The sequence below is a fragment of the Sturnus vulgaris genome, chromosome W (genome assembly GCF_052056855.1).
Source record: "Sturnus vulgaris isolate bStuVul1 chromosome W, bStuVul1.hap1, whole genome shotgun sequence".
Classification (NCBI taxonomy): Eukaryota; Metazoa; Chordata; class Aves; order Passeriformes; family Sturnidae; genus Sturnus; species Sturnus vulgaris.
Window position 1 is genome coordinate 37452335 of NC_142282.1, and position 20512 is coordinate 37472846.

At 44.9% G+C, this 20512-nt stretch overlaps 1 pseudogene; it reads left to right on the top strand.

Moving 5' to 3' along the window:
• LOC148220121 (uncharacterized) overlaps positions 1-20512 on the top strand; it is a 116613-nt pseudogene that overhangs the window by 83751 nt on the left and 12350 nt on the right.

A 20512-nucleotide genomic window follows, 5' to 3' on the forward strand; every position in this document is an offset into this window, starting at 1 on the left:
AATTACCAAAAATAGGAAGGTGGAAATACTTGCTAGTGAGAGTAGACCAATTAACCCACTGGGTAGAGGCATACCCTGCAGCTAGGGCTGCATCACAAGTGGTAGCCAAAATATTGTTGGAACACATAATCCCAAGGTATGGCCTGGTTCAAGCAATAGACTCAGACCAGGGGACGCACTTTACATCAAAGGTGCTTAAGTTACTGACCTTGGCGCTGGGCATCAGCTGGGAGTATCATACACCTTGGCACCCTCAGAGTTCTGGGAGGGTTGAAAGGATGAATCAAACATTAAAACAACAGCTGTCAAAATTAATGATTGAGACTAAAATGCCATGGACAAAGCGCCTCCCACTAGCCCTGTCTAATATACGAACAATGCCAAATTCAAAAACAGGGATTTCACCATATGAAATGCTGTATGGTATGCCTTACCCTAAAGGAGTACACCTTGATCCGACGTTAGTTCAGGACCCTTCTCTTCAGAATTACATAATAACAATCAGCAAAATCTTGGAAGAATTAAGAGAGAAGGGGATTTTAGCTCAAACTGTCCCTCTAGGATTTGCCATACATAAAATTAAGCCAGGACAACATGTGTTAATGAAAGTATGGAAAGAAGAAAATCTAGCTCCAAAATGGGAAGGACCGTATTTAGTTCTGTTAACGACTGAAACAGCTGTGAGGACAGCTGAAAAGGGATGGACACATGTGAGTAGAGGCAAGGGTCCTGTAACCCCTCCTACTGCAGGTTGGACAGTGACATCTGAGCCTGGAGACCTCAAAGTGCGAATTCGGAAGACTTGATGTCAATACCGGATCAATTCGTCTGAAAGGTCTCCTAATCAGGACTGAAAGTCACCTGCCCCAAACCCGGGTGTAGCCTGTTCATCAAGAAAAGGTGTCCATATTGTACTGAGTTGTTGTGGTGTTATTCCTATGGTGGGTATCCCCCATTCGCATTATGTGTCCAGTGTAGAAGAAATGAATGTAAGGAAACTATTAAAGTATTAATACCCTATCAGCACAAGGAGAAATCGAAATTGATGATCATAACTGGTGGGAGGATGTCTTGGTTTGAAAGACAGGTATGGTCTAAGGAAAGGCAGGAGCCCCTTTTCTGCGATGCAGAGTTGCAACCCCCCTCCCTTTTAATTATTTTAGGTCCAATTCAGACACCTTCAGGCAGGAGATATGGGGATAAGAATAACAGTTCTTTACTGGTATCTAACAAAGCAGAAAAACAACAACAGCTATAAAAATTGGCAACAGAAACAGTCTAGCTCCGCTCCAGTCCCTTCTGGCCGCAGGCCGTCTCCCTGTGCTGTTACCGGTGCTGTGGGGGCAGGGCAGGTCCCGCGCAGTTGAAGAGGGCTGGGTGATGGCGCCCGCGGCCCAGGGGTGAGCGGGGATGGGGAAAGTGACTCCCCCCTCACGGTGTCGGTCGTGGTGCTCAGCAGAGTGTCCGGAGGTAGTAGGGTGAGCTAGGAGAGCAGCAGAGCGATGTCCAAAGGCAGGGAGCGTGGATCTCAGTGCTGGGATGGCAGGGGAAGATGCCAGAGCAGAGCCCAGGTTGTCTTCCCACTCCACGAGCCAAGCGAGAGAGAGAGAGAGAGCCCAGCTCCAGACCCCCCCGTCCCACCTTTCCTTTTCCGGTTCCCCCCCCCCCTCCCCCTCCAGCCACCCCCCTACGAGAGAACATTATCTGTCGTTTTAAGATGTAGCCACAATTACTTAGCATAACAATGGGAGAAAATTCCACTGAAAGAAAAGGGCTTAATTCAACCTCCAACAGAGGAATAAGGAAAAAAAAGAGAGCCAGAGCAGAGGTATTGACAAGAAAGTGTCAGAAGGGTTGTGTATACTGTGCTGTTACTGCTGTACCTTGTACTGGAATGTTAAAGCTAAAAGCTGGGACAAAATTAAGAAACACTACCAAAAGAGAAAGACAATGTGGGAGACCCCAGGACATATTCCCTGCTGCCGAGAAGATTAAACAAACCTCGGCTACTGGCAGCAACCCCGTAGGCCTTGAGGGAGGCAGAGGGATGAAAATGGTCATGGGAGTCATCCTATTGCTAATGATGATAAAAGGAAATAGTGCTGAAGCTTGTTCCAAGTGTTACCAGACAATTAAGTATGGCAGACGCAAGGTATCCACCCTTGCCTTCCATACACATATCAATTCGGCCTGCTATAATAAACACAACTTAGAAACTTGCACTATTATGGGAAGAAGTTACTGGGTAGCCACCAATTTGGGAAAAGGAGGGTGGGCTCCATCAGCATACCAAAGTTGTCCAGTAGGAGAGACACACCTCTGCTTCACAAAAGAAGGTATGTGGGGATATTCAGATCAGGGAGGAGTGCAAGATCACTACAAGGAAGAATTGATAAAAAATATAACTAAGGTGTTCAAAGGAACAAAGACAAACCATGGGGGAAATTTTAACTTGTATGAGAAAACAAAACAACAACTCAGCGAACGGGACTTACCCACCTTGGGGAAAAATTTATTTGTAGAATTAATGAAAGAAATCACTACTGAACTGAACTGAACTCACTGTTGGATCTGTGGAGGAATGCAAATGACTGAACAATGGCCATGGAGGGGGGAGGGATTGGGCCCAGAGCAGTTGTTACAGTGGAATCAAATGGAAATATCGAGGGGAGTCAATAGACCTGAAGGGTGGGTTCTAAGTCATGAGGTAATAGGAGAGGTATGTATAACATGTCAGGGAACTAACTTTACCCAATATGTGGGGCACACCCCCTGTAAGACTATCCTGATTATAAATGCAAGCAAACAGTCTTGGTGGCCCAAAGCTCCAGAAGGATATTGGGGAAAGTTAAGTAAAGGTAATTGTATAAAGAACAATTTTACAGGATTATGCTGGTATAATAAAAATGGAGCCAACCCATATGAAGAAGTAAAAAGTGTAAGGACCTATTGGCAACAACCTGAATCAGTTAAACTAAGCTGGAAAGCCCCAGATGGAATATTTTGGATCTGTGGGAAAATAGCTTATAATACCCTACCAAAAAGATGGAGAGGGACATGTACTCTAGGGATTATCCAGCCTGCGTTTTTTACATTACCAAAGGAAAAGGGTAATAGAGTGTTAGGAGTTCCTTTGTATGAAACTTTGTATCGAAATAAAAGGAGCATAGACATAGGGGGAACACAAATATGGAAGGATGATGAATGGCCCCCAGAACGAATTATTGAATATTATGGACCAGCTACCTGGGCTCAAGATGGGAGCTGGGGCTATCGCACTCCAATTTATATGCTAAATAGAATTATCAGGCTACAAGCCGTGGTAGAAATTACTTCAAACTGGACAGCCCGAGCAATGGAATTGATAGCTAAACAACTTACCCAAACTAGAGCAGCAGTATATCAAAACTGACTGGCTCTAGACTATCTGTTAGCTGAAGAAGGGGGAGTGTGTGGAAAGTTTAATAATTCTGAATGCTGCTTAGAAATTGATGATAATGGTGAAGTAATTACTAAAATTGCAGAAGAAATAAAACGAATAGCCATGTACCTGTACAAACCGGGAACTCTATGCTAAATGATAATTGGTGGAATAACCTGTTGGGGGAAACTTGGTGGAAGAAATTAGGATTTATGTTAACATGTGCATTATTAGGACTACTGTTCATTCCTTGTCTTGTTCCATGCTTCATTTGACTAATCCAGTCGGTGGTTCAAGGAATGCAAGTTGCTACAATACCAATAGACCCTGAGAAGGCAACAAAATTAATGGCAGTACAAGAGGTACTGATAAAATTTGAAACCAGAACAGGAATCAATGGGATAAAGAAAGAGAAGTGGGGAAATTGTGGCAATTAATAAAAGATTCGTGTTAATCACAAAAGCATTGGGGTTTGCATAAACCAGAATACTAAGCTCTGAAGTGAAGCATGGACACTTGATAAAGGAAATTATATGATAAAAGAATTCTGTTTAAAATCACCTTGTTATGTTATATTATGTTGTATTATTGTCTTGGTTTGAAAGACAGGTATCTGCTAAGGAAAGGCAAGAACCCCTTTCCTGAGATGCGGAATGCAACCCCCTCCCTTTTAATTATTTTAGGTCCAAATCAGAAGCCTTCAGGCAGGAGATGTGGGCATAAGGGTAACAGTTCTATACTGATATCTAACAAGGCAGAAAAAACAACAACAGCTATAAAAATTGACAACAGAACAGAACAGTATAGCTCAGCTCCAGTCCCTTTTGGCGGCAGGCCGTCTCCCTGCGCTCAGTTACCGTTGCTGTGGGGGCAGGGCAGTTCCCGGGCAGTTGAAGAGGGCTGGAGTGATGGCGGCGGCGTCCCAGGGGTGAGAGAGGCTGGGAAAGTGACTCCCCCTCACGGTGTCGTTCGTTATGCTCAGCAGGGTGTCTGGAGATAGTAGGGTGAGATGGGAGAGCAGCAGAGCGATGTCCAACGGCAAGGAGCGTGGATCTCAGTGCTGGGATGGCAGGGGAGATGCCAGACCGGAGCCCCGGGCTGTACTCCCACTCTACGAGCCAAGCGAGAGCAAGTCCCCTGCTCCAGACCCTCCGTCCCACCCTTCCTTTTCCTGTTCCCCCCCTTCCCCCTCCACCCACCCCCCTACAAGAGAATATTATCTGTCATTTTAAGGTGTAGCCGCAATTACTTAGTATAACAATGGGAGAAATTCCACAGAAAGAAAAGGGAAGCATTCAACCCCCAACACCATCCTTCCTCCAGAAGATATATTCTGTTAATGGGCCATTAAGTCCTACTGTGTGACTGATAAGATTACATCATCCCATTGGGAGATGCTCCAGCCAGGGGGAGGAGCCAAACACTTCCTACCTAGATAAAAACTGAGATTTGGAACACCAAGGCAGTCCTTTCCACTGGATCCCAGAGGAAAGTTGGACTTTTTTCCACATCATCGCTGGATCTTCGGAGGAAAACTGCGCCTTCTACAGGAGCACTGCTTCAACTGAACCACATCTGTCATCCAGTAGGACTGCAGCCACCATTTATACGGACTGCTACCAACACCCTGACTGACAGGGTGTCAGGTTGTATTTCTGACTTTGTTGGTGGTTTTTTCTTTTATATTATTGCATGTATTTTATTTTTTCTCTTTTCTCCTATTAAATTGTATTACTGACTTGGAGTCTTGCACTGGTTTTACTTTCAAACCAACACATGTATTGGCGCCCAACGTGGGGCACGAAGGGTACTGAGAAAGGTCAGTATTACAATTTTGTATTCACCATGATTCTCAACATGCTTACATGGGTTTTATATCTTGTTGTCTATATTTTTCCGCACATGGGGAACTATCTGCCAGCTGTAATGCTCCTGTGTAGACCAGGATATGGTATAAAAATTGCTTTATTGGCCTATTATGTCTACTGCATTATAACTTCTGAGGCAATGAACATAATTCCGAATATATAGTCGAATTTTTTTGCTTGACCTAGTCTAGGTTGCTACATCCGGGGTTTTAACAATCACACCCAGCCCTTGGGGGGAGGGGTAAAGAATGATTTTTCCAATCTTTCCGGCCTGATTCAGTAGTTTTTGGAAATGTTGAGTTCCCGCTGGATGCTAAGGACAGCATAATATTGTTGTTAGTTCTGCTTTGTCTCCTCTGCACAGCCTTTACAGCCTACAACATGCTTAGAAACAGAACACTACATGGCGTATTGATGCGTATTCTTGAGGAAGAGGAAAAAAGAAACAAATCAACTTCGTCCATGACTGCACAGAATGTCACAAAGAGGAGAAGAACCAAGCAAAAAGCAACAGTGCCCGTGTCTATGCAGACTGCCACAAAGGAGGAAAAAGCCAAAAGCAAAGCAACAGTGTCCGTGTCTACGCAGTCTGCCACAGAGGAGAAAAAAGACAGAAGCACCATCAGCATCTCCACACAAACCATCATTGCACCAGAACAGCCTAGACCAGTAGCATTTGCCCCCTTTCAGAAGAAGAAATCAAAGAGCAAATCAGTCCACATAGTGACTGACGAGGACGTGGCAGGACCTTCACACCCAGCGGAAGAGACAGAGCCAGAAATCATCACTCGCTCTCTATCCCTGGGTGAGCTGCGTGACCTGCGGAGGGAATTCCCTCACCAGAAAAATGAGTCCATCTTGACCTGGCTGCTCCGCACCGGGGAGCTGCAGCCAATGACACCATTCTGGATGGAAGTGAGGCCAGGCAACTGGGATCTCTGTCCCGGGATGTGGTCATTGACCAGGGGATTGGGAGAACCCAAGAAACTCTCAGACTCTGGCGGCGACTGCTGACAAGTGTGAAGGACAGATAGCTTTGTAAAGAAGATCTCCAGGTGCACCAAGGAAAATGGAGCACAATAGAACAAGGTATCCGATGCCTGAGGGAATTGGCCATGCTGGAGATCATTTTCTCAGAAGATGAGAGATTTCCTAAGAGCCTAGACTGTGTCCGGTGCACGTCACAGATGTGGTTGAGATTTGCATGGCTTAGATCAGAGATGTATTCCCGTTACCTGGCAACGCTGCAGTGGAGGGAAGGTGAGGACATGGTAGGCGTCTTGGCCAATAAACTAAGAATTTATGAGGACACTGTCACAGCCCCATTTCGTACCCATGTCTCATCCGTGGAAACAAGGCTGGTGGAGCAAGTCCAAAGCTTGATTGAAGAGGGCCATCAGAAACCAAAAAAAGAACTTAAGGAAAACAACTACCAGATCTCTCCAAAACCAACAAGAGTTTCTGCCATTAGGAGCCGGCAATCCTCAGGCAGGGAGAGAAGACACACTCCACGAGGTAACCTCTGGTTTTTTCCTTCAGAAGCATGGAGAAGACATGAGGAAGTGGGATGGAAAACGCACCTCCTCCTTAGCAGCCCGGGTACGTGAGCTGAAAAGAGGGACACCTACCACAAGAAGCTCATCTAGAGTCAATGCTGCTCCAGTCTCTCGTGTACAGAACTCCAGACAGTATCAGAATGATGATATGACTGATCCTCTTGAAGGGACCTCAAGAACCTATTTACAGGAAGAGAGCGACGTGTACCAAGATCAGGAATAGAGGAGCCCTGCCTCCAGCCAGGTAGAGGAGAGGGGTAATCGGGTCTATTGGACTGTGTGGATCCAATGGCCTGGCACATCCGACCCAGAAAAACATAAGGCTTTGGTTGTCAACAGCGCCCCATGTACTCTGATGCCATCAAAGTATGTAGGAGAAGAATCCATCTCTATTTCTGGGGTAACAGGAGGATCCCAGCAGCTGACTGTAGTGGAGGCCAAAGTGAGTTTAACTGGGAACAGGTGGCAGAAACACCCCATCGTGACTGGCCCAGAGGCCCCATGCATCCTTGGCATAGACTATCTTAGAAATGGATACTTCAAAGACCCAAAAGGATATCGCTGGGCTTTCGGGATAGCTGCTGTAGAGACAGACAGCATTAGAAAACGGAACACCTTACTGGTCTTGCAGATGACTCCTCTGCTGTGGGACTACTGAGAGTTGAAGAGCAACAGGTACCAATCGCCAGAACAACAGTACACCATCGGCAATACCATACTGACAGAGACTCAGTGACTCCCATCCATGAAATGATCAGTAAACTGGAGATTCAAGGGGTGGTCAGCAAAACCCACTCACCCTTCAACAGCCCCATCTGGCCTGTGCGTAAATCTGAAGGAGAATGGAGATTGACCGTAGACTATCGTGCATTGAATGAGGTGACTCCACCGCTGAGCCCTGCTGTGCCGGACATGCTGGAACTCCAGTACGAGCTGGAGTCCAAGGCAGCAAAGTGGTATGCCACCATTGACATCACCAATGCATTTTTCTCCATTCCTCTGGCAGCAGAATGCAGGCCTCAGTTTGCTTTCACCTGGAGGGGCGTGCAGTACACCTGGAATCGTCTGCCCCAGGGGTGGAAGCACAGTCCCACCATCTGTCATGGACTCATCCAGGCTGCACTGGAAAAGGGTGAAGCCCCCGAACATCTACAGTATATCCATGACATCATTGTATGGGGCAGCACAGCAGGGGAAGTCATCGAGAAAGGAAAGAAGATTATCCAGATTCTGCTGAAAGCAGATTTTGCCATTAAGAGAAGTAAAGTTAAAGGACCAGCTCAGGAAATTCAGTTTCTAGGAGTCAAGTGGCAAGATGGACGTCGTCAGATCCCAACAGAGGTAATTAATAATATCACCGCTATGTCTCCACCTACCAACAAGAAGGAAACACAAGCTTTTCTAGGTGCCATAGGCTTTTGGAGAATGCACATTCCTGAGTACAGTCCGATTGTGAGCCCTCTCTACCTGGTTACCCGCAAGAGGAACGATTTCCACTGGGGCCCTGAGCAGCAGCAAGCCTTTGCCCAGATCAAGCAGGAGATTGCTCATGCAGTAGCCCTTGGCCCAGTCAGGACGGGACCAGATGTGAAGAACGTTCTCTACTCTCCAGCCGGGAACCATGGTCTGTCCTGGAGCCTTTGGCAGAAGGTGCCTGGTGAGACTCGGGGCTGACCACTGGGATTCTGGAGCAGAAGCTACAAAGGATCTGAAGCCAACTACACTCCCACAGAGAAGGAGATCTTGGCCGCCTATGAAGGAGTTCAAGCTGCCTCAGAGGTGATTGGCACAGAAACACAACTCCTCCTGGCACCCCGACTCCCAGTGCTGGGTTGGATGTTCAAGGGAAAGGTGCCTTCCACACATCACGCCACTGACACCACATGGAGCAAGTGGATTGCCCTCATCACTCAGCGCGCTCATATTGGGAATCCAAATCACCCTGGGATTCTGAAAATAATTACAAACTGGCCTGAAGGTGAGACTTTTGGATTGTCTTCTGAAGAAGAAGAGGAGCAAGGGGCACGTGCTGAGGAAGCCCCACCATATAATGAGCTACCAGAGAATGAAAGACAATATGCCCTCTTCACTGATGGTTCCTGCCGAATTGTAGGCACTAACCGGAAATGGAAAGCATCCGTATGGAGCCCCACATGACAAGTTGCACAAGCTACAGAGGGACAAGTTGGATCGAGTCAGGTCGCAGAGCTAAAAGCCGTCCAGTTGGCTTTGGATATTGCTGAACGAGAGAAGTGGCCAAGGCTTTATCTCTACACTGACTCATGGATGGTAGCTAATGCTCTGTGGGGATGGCTGGATCGCTGGAAAAAGGCCAACTGGCCGCGCAGAGGTGAGGCTTTTACTTGGCCCCAAAATGGGGTTTTTCACCCTTCCTCCGGTCTAGCTCAGGTGTTAGGGTGAAGTTCCCCTGGGCCCTTGCCTCATGGACGTAAATAAGATATCAAAAGAGGCTCTTTCCCCTAATAAAGTTACAGGTTTATTTCTCGTGGGTAGCGAGTGAAAAAGGGAAGGGAAAAGGGAGGGGAAAAGAGGGAAAAAATCCAGAAAGAGGGAAAAAGAGAGAAAAGAGAGCGAGGCCAGGGGGTACTGACCTTTTCTAGGGTCTGGAAAGGGGGGGGGGGGGGAGAAATTGGATCACAGCCAGCTCTGTGTGGCCAGGAGGGGAGAGGGACCAAGACACAGGGCACAGCAGGGGTCATGGAATGTACCATTTACAATGTATCTAGGAAACACAACACAGAGGGAAACCCATCTGGACAGCTGAAATTTGGCAGGACATTGCTGCCCAAGTAGAGAAATTGACCATAAAGGTTCAACACGTGGATGCACATGTACCCAAAAGCTGGGCTAATGAAGAATATCACAACAACAAGCAGGTGGTCAGAGCTGCCAAAGTGAAAGTATCACAGGTGGATCTAGACCGGCAGCACAAGGGAGAATCATTCCTAGCTTGTTGGGCCAATGATGCCTCTGGTCATCAGGGGAGAGATGCAACATACCGATGGGCCCGTGACCGAGGGGTGGACCTTACCATGGACAGCATCTCACAGGTCATCCACGATTGCGAGACCTGTGCCGCAATCAAACAGGCCAAGCGGTTGAAGGCTCTGTGGTACGGTGAACGATGGTCAAAGTACAGGTATGGGGAAGCCTGGAAAATTGACTACATCACCCTTCCCCAAACCCACCAGGGCAAGCGCTACGTACTGACCATGGTGGAAGCAACTACAGGATGGTTAGAAACCTACCCTCTGCCTCATGCCACTGCCCGGAACACCATCTTGGGCCTAGAAAAACAAGTCCTTTGGAGGCATGGTACCCCCGAGAGAATTGAATCAGACAAGGGAACCCATTTCAAGAACGGCCTTATCAACACCTGGTCCAAAGAACATGGTATCGAATGGATATATCATATCCCTTACCACGCGCCAGCTGCCGGGAAAGTTGAAAGGTCTAATGGACTCCTTAAGACTACTTTGAAAGCACCAGGTGGTGGAACCTTCAGAAATTGGGAAATGAACTTGGCGAAAGCCACCTGGATGGTTAACACCCCAGGGTCCATCAATCGAGCCTGTCCTGCCCACTCTGAACCCCTGCACACAGTGGATGGGGACAAGGTCCCTGTGGCACACATGAAAGGTATTTTAGGAAAGACTGTTTGGATTAATCCCACCACAGGCAAAGGCAAACCAATCCGTGGGATTGTTTTTGCTCAAGGACCTGTTTGCACTTGGTGGGTAATGCAGAAAGATGGGGAAACCCGTTGTGTCCTGCAAGGAGACCTAATTGTTAGAGAGAACTGTATGTGAGGTTTCATTTTGTATTATATATCTGTAACAGGGTATTGGTTTGGGTCTGATGTAGATGGTAATAGAATAAGGGGTGGATTATGTCCTGGGGTACAATGCAAAAATGTGTATTGTATCACCATCTGTTAAAATGTGGGAGGGGTGGTCATCCTTATCACTGTGGGAGATATCCTCTGCTGATGTGCCATCTGATAAGATCAGGGGGATGATCATCATTATCTTTTTACAACCCATCCTTCCTCCGGGAGATATATTCTGTTAATGGGCCATTAAATCCTATTGTGTGACTGATAAGATTACATCATCCCATTGGGAGATGCTCCAGACAGGGGGAGGAGCCAAACATTTCCTACCTAGATAAAAAGTGAGATTTGGAACACCAAGGCACTCCTTGCTACTCGATCCCAGTGGAAAGTTGGACTTTTTTCCACATCATCGCTGGATCTTTGGAGGAAAACTGCACCTTCTACAGGAGCACTGCTTCAACTGAACCACATCTGTCATCCAGGAGGACTGCAGCCACCATTTATACGGAATGCTACCAACACACTGACTGACAGGGTGTCAGGTTGCATTTCTGACTTTGTTGGTGGTTTTTCTTTTATATTACTGCATGTATTTTATTTTTTCTCTTTTCCCCTATGTAATCATATTACTGACTTGGAGTCTCGCACTGGTTTTACATTCAAACCAACACAAGCCTAATCCTCACTACCCGGGATCCCCCAAAATTCAACAAATTCTCCCCCAAAATCAACCTGGGACCCCTCACCTGGATCTCCCCAAATCCCCACTCTTCCCCCCCCCCAATTCATCTGGGAACCACCAAGTCCCCAGAATTCAACCCAAAATTCACCTGGGACCCCAAAAACCTCCAAATTCGCTCCAAAATGATTGGCAACTTTACACACTCCACCTTCCCACAAAAGGATCTAGAGCCCTGTGCCCTTCGTATACAAACTAAATGGAAAAAAACTTTCTATTCATTCTCAGCAAAAAGACTTCCTATTCCACCGTCTTTTGGACAAAACTGCCTTCACTTTCAAACTTATTCTCTTGCTCACTTACATGCATAATGCTTAGTCCCTGTTCTGCATGCTCATTTTCTTCACTTTTACAAGGAATCCACTCCTCATCTTCTTTTTCCCCTGCTTCTTCCATTTCCTATGCCAAGATCACTTGTTTCTCTGTTAGATTTGTTTCTCCAGCTGATTTTTGACAACTGTCCCTATCTTGTGGCACCGCTCGCTCGATAGAGGTGATTGTCCTGCTCTGCTCTGGGCTGGGACTGCGCTCTCTTCAAGCCCTGGGGGCAATTTTGGATGCCACAACGTCAGAAAGACCTCAGGCTAATGGAGAAATGTCCAAAGGAGGGACACCGAGATAGTGAAGAGGCTGGAGGGGAAGCCATACAAAGAGTGGCTGAGGGCATTTGGTTCAGCTGCAGAGAGGACATTGAGCTCACACCTCACTTGGGACCTCTCAGCTCCCCTCAAGGGCAGCACAGGGACAGCTTTGCTCTCTGCTCTCTGCGACCAGGGACAGGAGCCAAGGGAATGCCAGGAGCTGTGTCAGGGGACGATTAGGCTGGCTATCAGGGAAAGGTTTTTTTCCTCAGAGGCTGGTCAGGCACTGAATAGGTTCTCCAGGCAATGGGCACAGCCCCAATGCTGACAGAGATCCAGGAGCGTTTGGCCAATGCTCTCAGGGATGCAGAGGGTGGGACTGTTGGAGTGTCTGTGCAGGGCCAGGAGTTGGACTTTGACGATCCCTAGGGGTCCCTTCTGACTCAGGAAACTCTTACCATTTTCCCCTCTTTCCTCTCCTTGCACAATGCTCTCAGCTTACTGTTCCACTGCATGTTCCACTTCTGAAACCTCAGCTACTACCTTCCAGTTCATGCACAGTTCTACTGGTTGCAATCCAAAGATATACCGATTGAAAAACAACCAAAAAGAAACAACTGTTTGGAATGTCGTGGTGGTATTTGGATCTCGAACTATGAAGTCGATTGTGCCTTGCAAGTTATAAAAGGAAAATTACAAGCAAAACAACCCACCACGCTGTTTTAACATAGGGATGAGCTTTCTTCTAAGAAATCCATATCCCTTCTCAAAAGGGATCTACTTCAGTAAGAGGTCATCTTGAATAGATCACTTACTATCTAAAGAACCTGGAACACTCAAATCCGTAATGATAAGCCTGTTACCTTGTCGTTTTCTGTTCCAAAGGCAAATGAATTTGCTCAAGTGCCGTTTGTAACAAGGACAGAGTTGAAAGTGTGGCTCTGAGAAATGTTTTGGTTTCCCTCTCCTATCTCTCTCAAAAGCACTTTGTTCAATGGCTGAAACAATACTTGATATAGTCTGAATTTTAAAGGTCATGAAAATTTTCTCAAAAGTGAAAAATTAATGGAGCAGTCAGGTTTTAAACCAACGGGAATTTTTGTTTTACCTGTTTGAAGATTTCCTTCACACTCAAATGCTGGCTGATGGATACCTAGAAGAAATCAATTCCCACAAAATGCTTCCGGGTAAGCCATTACGTCATCCATTAAAATTTGCTTCAGTGTCCCGTTCCTGTCCAATTGAAGGTCCCTGTTTAAGAGACTCAAGTACGGAGAGAAATAAAATTAAATATGACTACAGTGCCTTTAAATCTAAATCGAACTTCCTGATCAATCTCATAAAACCTTTAGGCTAAATGTTGCCATTGATCTGTTTCTATTGAACACAATCACGTTCTGGCTTGTTAGAGATTAGTTCATTACAAAGAAAGAAATGCACAGAAGTTAAAATATTTCCAAAGAAGCATTTGACATCCTTCCTTTTGGATGGGGAACCATTCCAACACTGTTGGCGGCCTAGTAGGAGCTCTGGCTCTGCAGCCTGTCTATAGAAAACTACCTTAGTTATGTTAATGGTCTGTTCAAGGTTACCGTGTCCTTGGCGTGACTATAGGAGAAAAACAAAATCATAAATTTTGACGTTGAGATAAGCAAGAACAAAGGAAAAGACATCTGGGGAAGCAAGATCCTATTTAGTTGACATACCATGTCCACTTCAAAGAGTATCTTACGCAATAACTAGACTGTAGAAAGATAGATGTTAGATGAACCAATAGAATTACTATTAACATATATACGTCTTTTGTGTAACCAATCGTACTCTTTGTAACAAACTCTAAGTAACCACTGAAAACGTATAAAAATCATCTCTTTCTTAAAAATAAAGTCTCGGCTCTTTGCATTCATCTTGAGTGCGTGTTATTGATTCCTGTTCTCCAGCATGAAAACCCCAGCATCTTGGTGACCCTGACGTGATGATTTGAAGGGGCCAGACTGCTTAACAGACGGACTTTTATGTGGAGGGTCTTTGTGCGTGCTGCCTAGGAGAACGTTGACTTCCCGCAGCGGTTGTGACCGGGCATCCGAGAGAGGCGCGAGTGGCCACTGTCGACCAGTGAGTCAGAGCCTTAGACGGCTGTAAAAAATTTGCGGGATGGGAAACACGGTATCAGCTATCGAGAAAGCTACTGTTGATGCCTTAATGAAACTTGCCCAAAAGAAAGGAGAGACTGTTGATCGGTCTTCGCTCGTGCATTTACTGTATTGGGCTAAACGTCGTGGTTTTTTAAAAGACTCTTCCGATGTTTTTAAAGAGACTACTTGGCAAGAAGTCGGGGCAGATTTGTGGGAAGCTATACAAACTGGGAATAAGGAGGTAAAATCCTTAGCTCCTACGTACCGGCAGCTGCGCATGTTAATTGAACAAATGGGTGCTGAAATTGAGCTGGAACTCGCAGCATAGACCATGGTCACTTCCGTAGCTGGTAAACTCACCCCAGAGTCTGCTACTGTCCCACCCGCGTACGTGTCAGCCCCTGCTGCCCGTGGCCCCTATGATGATTTAATACCACCCTGGGACCCTACCGATGTTCATAATGTGCCTTCCTTTGCACCCCCGGCACCTACGGCACCCTCTGCGCCCTCAGTACCTACGGCACCCCCAGTAACAATGAGCGTAGCGCCCACTAATCCCACTAATACTGACCCCGTGTTACATCTGCCCTCACCTCCCACTTTCGACCCAGCGACTGTGCCTCTTCCCGAAGAAACAGAAATGGACACGGACGATTTACAGTCCACACTGCAAAAGCAGACCGAAACCATGCTTGAACTGTTAGGTGAAATGAAGCGGCTTGATAAGGGTTCCAAAAGTTAAACGATTCGGGAAGCATATAAAAAGGCCCCTAACGCCATTCTCTCCGGCCTCAAAACTTTAGAGGAAAATTCTTTTTCTGCACTGAATACTTCTACATCTCAACGCCGACAGAACATTATCAATTTGGTTAAGGCGGGGGAGTGGGATATGCCTACTGCAAATCAATTTCTAACATCTAAAGGTTTACCCCCAATAATGCTTTCTGAAATTGAAAACACAAATGTTTCTCATTCTACAGAAAAGGAAGGGATGGGATTGTTAACTACCTTTAATGACTCTTTTCAGCGTTGGTGGAACAAAGGAGGGGAGGGAGGCTCGGGAGGCTCGGGAGGCTTGGGAGGCTCAGGGAGGCTCAGGGAAAGGTCCTGACTTAACTCCCATCCCCAAAGACCCTTCTTTTGACATGAATAAGAGGTGGAAAGGAGTGGTAACAAATGCTGAGTTGACGGGAGATTTTCAGTTTGTCTCAGCTCCGGTGGTGCGAGGAACTGGTGGTAATAATGCTTGGCAGCCCTTAGACTGGCAAATGATAGCAAGGGTTCAAAAATCTGTAATGGACTACGGTGTTGATAATCGCTTGGTAAGGCGGCAAGTAGAAGCATTGCTAAAATATCAAGAACTCGTCCCTGCCGACCTTAAGGCTATGTTTGAGCTTATACTAGGACCTACTAGTTATATGTTATTTTTAGCAAAGTGGCAACAAAGATTGGAGCTTAAACAATTAGATAATGTCAATTTGCCGCAAGGTGATCCTCTACGCTTTGCCACGCTAGATATGCTTATGGGAAATGGTCAATTCATCGATCCACAAAGACAGGCAATGTTAGGGGCTCGCATTTTAGCTCAAAGCAAGTCTGCTGCTTTAGAAGCTTTTAACAACTTGCCCCAAGTAGGTAAGCCTGGACAACCTTATTTACATATTCAGCAAAAGGAAGATGAATCCTTTTTGTCTTTTGTGGACAGGATTAAAGAAGGAGTAGAGGTAGCACCAGATGTCCCTCCTGATACGAAAGATAATTTAGTAAAGGAAATAGCTATGCAAAATGCAAATGCCACCTGCAAGCGATTATTAGCAGCATTACCAGCTCATATGACAATAATACAAATGATTGAACAATGTTCAAGAGCCCCTTTAGAAATTGAAAAGGACAAAGCTCGAATTCATGCTGCTGCTTTAGCTGCAGCCATCACTCAAGCACACAAACAAGGGAACAGGGACAAAGGCCCTCCCAACACATGCTATAATTGCCGTCATACCAGACATATTAGAAAGCATTGTCCTTCAAGTTTGGCAAAACAACAACAAAATAACAATACGAACCTCACATCTACATCATTTGTGGGCACTTGCCGACGATGTGAAAAGTTTGGCCACAAGGCAAATGAATGCCGATCCAAATTTAAAAAGGATGGGACACCGTTGGCGGGAAACGAGATGAGCCACGAGGGGGGCTCTGCGAACAAAAAGAACCCCTCAGTAGCCATGGCTGTCTCTACAACATGCTCCCCGCCACAAAAAGGAGCGCTGGAGTCGATTTGGTAACTAGAGACTCCGTGACTATTTTTGATGATTCTGTTACCGTCATTGATAGTACTACCAAACGTCCACTAGGTGTCTCTATGGCCGCATTATTGCTAGGGAGATCGTCGGCCACTTTAGACAGCATTTTCGTTTTACCTGGTGTAATTGATGCTGATTATAGTGGTGTTATCAGAATAGTAGTGAAAGTCTTTTCCCCACCAATGTTCATTCCACAAGGTAGTGTAATTGCTCAACTTGTTCCTTTTCTTCCCCAGGTTCCAACAGCTACTAATTCACAAAGATCTGGTGGTTTTGGTAGTACCGGACCCTTAATTGCCTTTGCTCAAGTCATGACTAGTGATAGACCGACCCGGCAAGTAACCGTAAAATTGTATTCTGATAATATCGATGATTCCAAAATGCTTGAACATTCAATGATGCTAGACACTGGGTCAGATGTCACCATAATACCACTAACTGCTTGGCCTCAGCAGTGGCCCACTACACTCTTAAATGAGCAAATCTTAGGAGTTGCTGGAACCACCCGTACTTTACAAAGTCAGGAATTCGTAGAAATTACTGATAAAGAGGGAAACAAGGCTGTAGTAAAACCTTATGTACTAGACACTCCTCTTTGGATCCTTGGTAGAGACACGCTTAGTCAATGGAATGCCATTTTAACCAACCAACATTTTCAGGGGCGGCCACTGAGCCGATAGGTGCTCGACCCACTATACAACTAACATGGAAATCTGGCCAACCAGTATGGGTGGCTCAGTGGCCCATCACTAAAGATAAATTAGAGCATCTCCATTCATTAGTACAGGAACAATTAGCCTTTGGTCATTTACAACCTTCTATGAGTCCCTGGAATACCCCCGTTTTTGTTATTAAAAAAAGTCGGGAAAATGGAGATTTTTACATGACTTAAGGGCAGTCAATAATCAAATGCACTCTTTAGGAATTCTGCAACCAGGTTTGCCATTGCCAGCTGGTTTACCAAAAAACTATCACCTGTTTATTATTGATATCAAAGATTGCTTTTTTAGCATTCCGTTGCACCCTGAAGATACCAAACGATTTGCATTTAGTGTGCCCTCCATTAATCACAGTGCATCTATGAAAAGATATGAGTGGGTGGTACTCCCTCAAGGTATGAAAAATAGTCGTACAATTTGTCAATGGTTTGTAGACCAAGCCTTACATCAATGGAGACTTAATAATCCAAATTTTCTAACATATCATTATATGGATGACATTTTAGTCGCAAGTGAATTTCCATTACCCCACTTAAAACAAAAGGAATTATTGCTAGAATTAGAAAAGTGGGGATTGAAAGTGGCAGAAAAAAAGGTGCAATTCTCCAACCCTTGGTCTTACTTGGGCTTTAAAATAACACAAGCTCGCTTTGTGCCTCAAAAGGTAACTTTACATGCAAATATTGAAACAGTCAATGATGTGCAAAAGCTTCTAGGAGACATTCAAAGCATACGTGCATGGGCAGCTATTTCAAATCAAGACTTAGATCCTTTAAGAAAATTGTTACAAGGTTCAAAGGACATTAATGATAAAAGGGAATTAACCCAAGAAGGGAAACAAGCACTGCAAATAATTGCTAAAAAGTTGCATTGTACAACTGCTTTTAGGTTTGATCCTACCATACCAATAAACCTTTGTATCATTAACTACCCTGCTGAACAAATTGCTATAATTGGGCAGGAATCATTCAATACTTTCTTCTTATTGGAATGGGTGTTTTTAGCATGTAGCCCCACTTCCTCTGTTACAAGACGTATTGATCATTTAGGATCCTTAATTCTGAAAGCACGCCAACGAGTGCGTACTGTTTTTGGAGTTGATGCATCTTCTCTTTATGTGCCCATAAATAATTTGTCTCTTTGCACTGAATGGCAATCACTATCGTATACATTCACTACAGCCACTATTGGCTTAGAACTTGATAATCATTATCCGTCACATGCCTTGTTTTCCACTAACCTCCCACTAAAAGGTCAAGCATTGCGAAACTCTAAGCCAATTCCCAATGCGATCACTGTTTTTACTGATGCCAGTGGAAGGACCAAAAGGTTCGGATATGCAATATGGAAAAATGGCAACTGGGATGTCGTAGTTTACCAACATCCGGAAGGATCAGTGCAATTACTTGAACTCAAGGCTGTAACCTTAGCTTTTCAACACTTTGACTTTCAAGAAATTAATCTCGTTAGCGATTCCTTGTATGTTGCCTCTATCTTGGAAAGAATTGAGGACGCATTAATAGGTCGAATCTCAAACTCCTTAATTTATCATGAACTCATTCTTCTAGTAAATGTAATTAATATCAGGCACCATTCCTTTTTCTCAACACATATCCGCAGCCATCTCAATCTACCAGGGTTTTTATCAGAAGGAAATGCCAAAATTGACCAAATTGTATGTTCACCAGCCATTGGACTCAGTAATTTTGACCTTGCCGTTGCCTCTCATGCCTTTTTTCACCAGTCAGCATTAAGCCTACAGAAGGAATTCCATCTAACAAAACGAGAGGCATGAGGTATCATAGCATGTTGTCCTGATTGTGCAAAACTACCCCCAATTCAGTTACAAGGAGTGAACCCTCGTGGTCTCCACCCTAGAACATTGTTTCAATCAGATGTCACAATCGTGCCATCATTTGGACGCTTTAAACATGTACATGTCACTGTTGATACCTGTAGCAGACTAGTATGGGCAACGCCTATGATAAACGCCAAAAGTAAGGCAACCTGCAGACACTGGTTAGAAGCTTTTGCAGTGCTTGGTGTCCCACAACAAATAAAAACAGATAACGGTCCTAATTATGTTAGTTCTACTTCACGTGAGTTCCTACGTAGATGGAACATTACCCATGTCACAGGAGTACCTCACAATAGTACTGGGCAAGCTATTGTAGAACGCAAACATCAAGACCTTAAACGCCTTTTCTCTGCTTTACAAAGGGAGGGGAATGTCACCCTCTCTCCACAAGAAATCGTAGCAAAAACATTGTATGTCCACAATTGGAAAATGTGGATGGAACGCCCTGAGCTAAAAACCCAAATGTTGCCCATTACACTGCATTTTTGCAAGGATGAATCTTTGACTGTTCATAAGATACAAGTATCTGTATGGGAACCCCAATCACAACAATGGACTGGTCCCCACCAATTATTGACATGGGGACAGGGTTATGCTTGTGTATTAACAGGTGCTAAACCTAATTGGATCCCAGCCAAGTGGGTCAAGCCTTGGATATCAAAGATTGAGGAAACTGGAGAAGACACGGAGCCAAATTCAACGGTGGACGAATAGAGTGCAAGATCTCATCCCGATCCTAATCATTATTCTCAAGGAACCAATAAGAACACACCCTAATATCCCAGACTTTCCAGATGTGATTGATTTGCGTAGACTAGTACAGAAATATCTTAGGTCTAGAATACAAGAAGTATTATTTCCTCGTTGCGGTTGTGTAGTATGGAAATTAGGAACTTTCTTACATGGAAATTGTAAAAGGGAGTATAACTCCAGTGATATTTATACTTGCTTTTATGGATGTAATGAATGTCAGGAACGCCAATCAGTAAGACCTTTAGAATCACTTAGAAAGTGGTTAAAACTGCCTGACTTAACTGTTAGTGAAGCTATAAGTTTATTTGAATCAATAGAAGAAAGGAATTTAGCATTGCATGCGTGGTATATTTTAAATTATACAAAGCTAGTTGAGACTGCTTGGTGTACTATTATTATATCTAGCCAATATACTGTTGCCTGCAAAATCCATAGCAATAATGATGCTAATTAAGCTACTAACACTATGTTTGACTCTTACCCAGTGCTTTTCGCAATCACCCTCCCTCAAGAGAACTTCTGGATCGCTTGGGCCAATAAAACTGGTAACACAAATTTTTGTTTACATCTTATTGCAGCCACTGAACCATTTAAAACTTGCCTCATTGGGTCACCGGTACAACCACAAGAAATTACTATAGCCCCCCCTATCAATTGCTCAGAAGAAAAAAACAACAGTCACTGCCTGGCAAAAATAATCAAATCTCTAAATACAACCCTGCC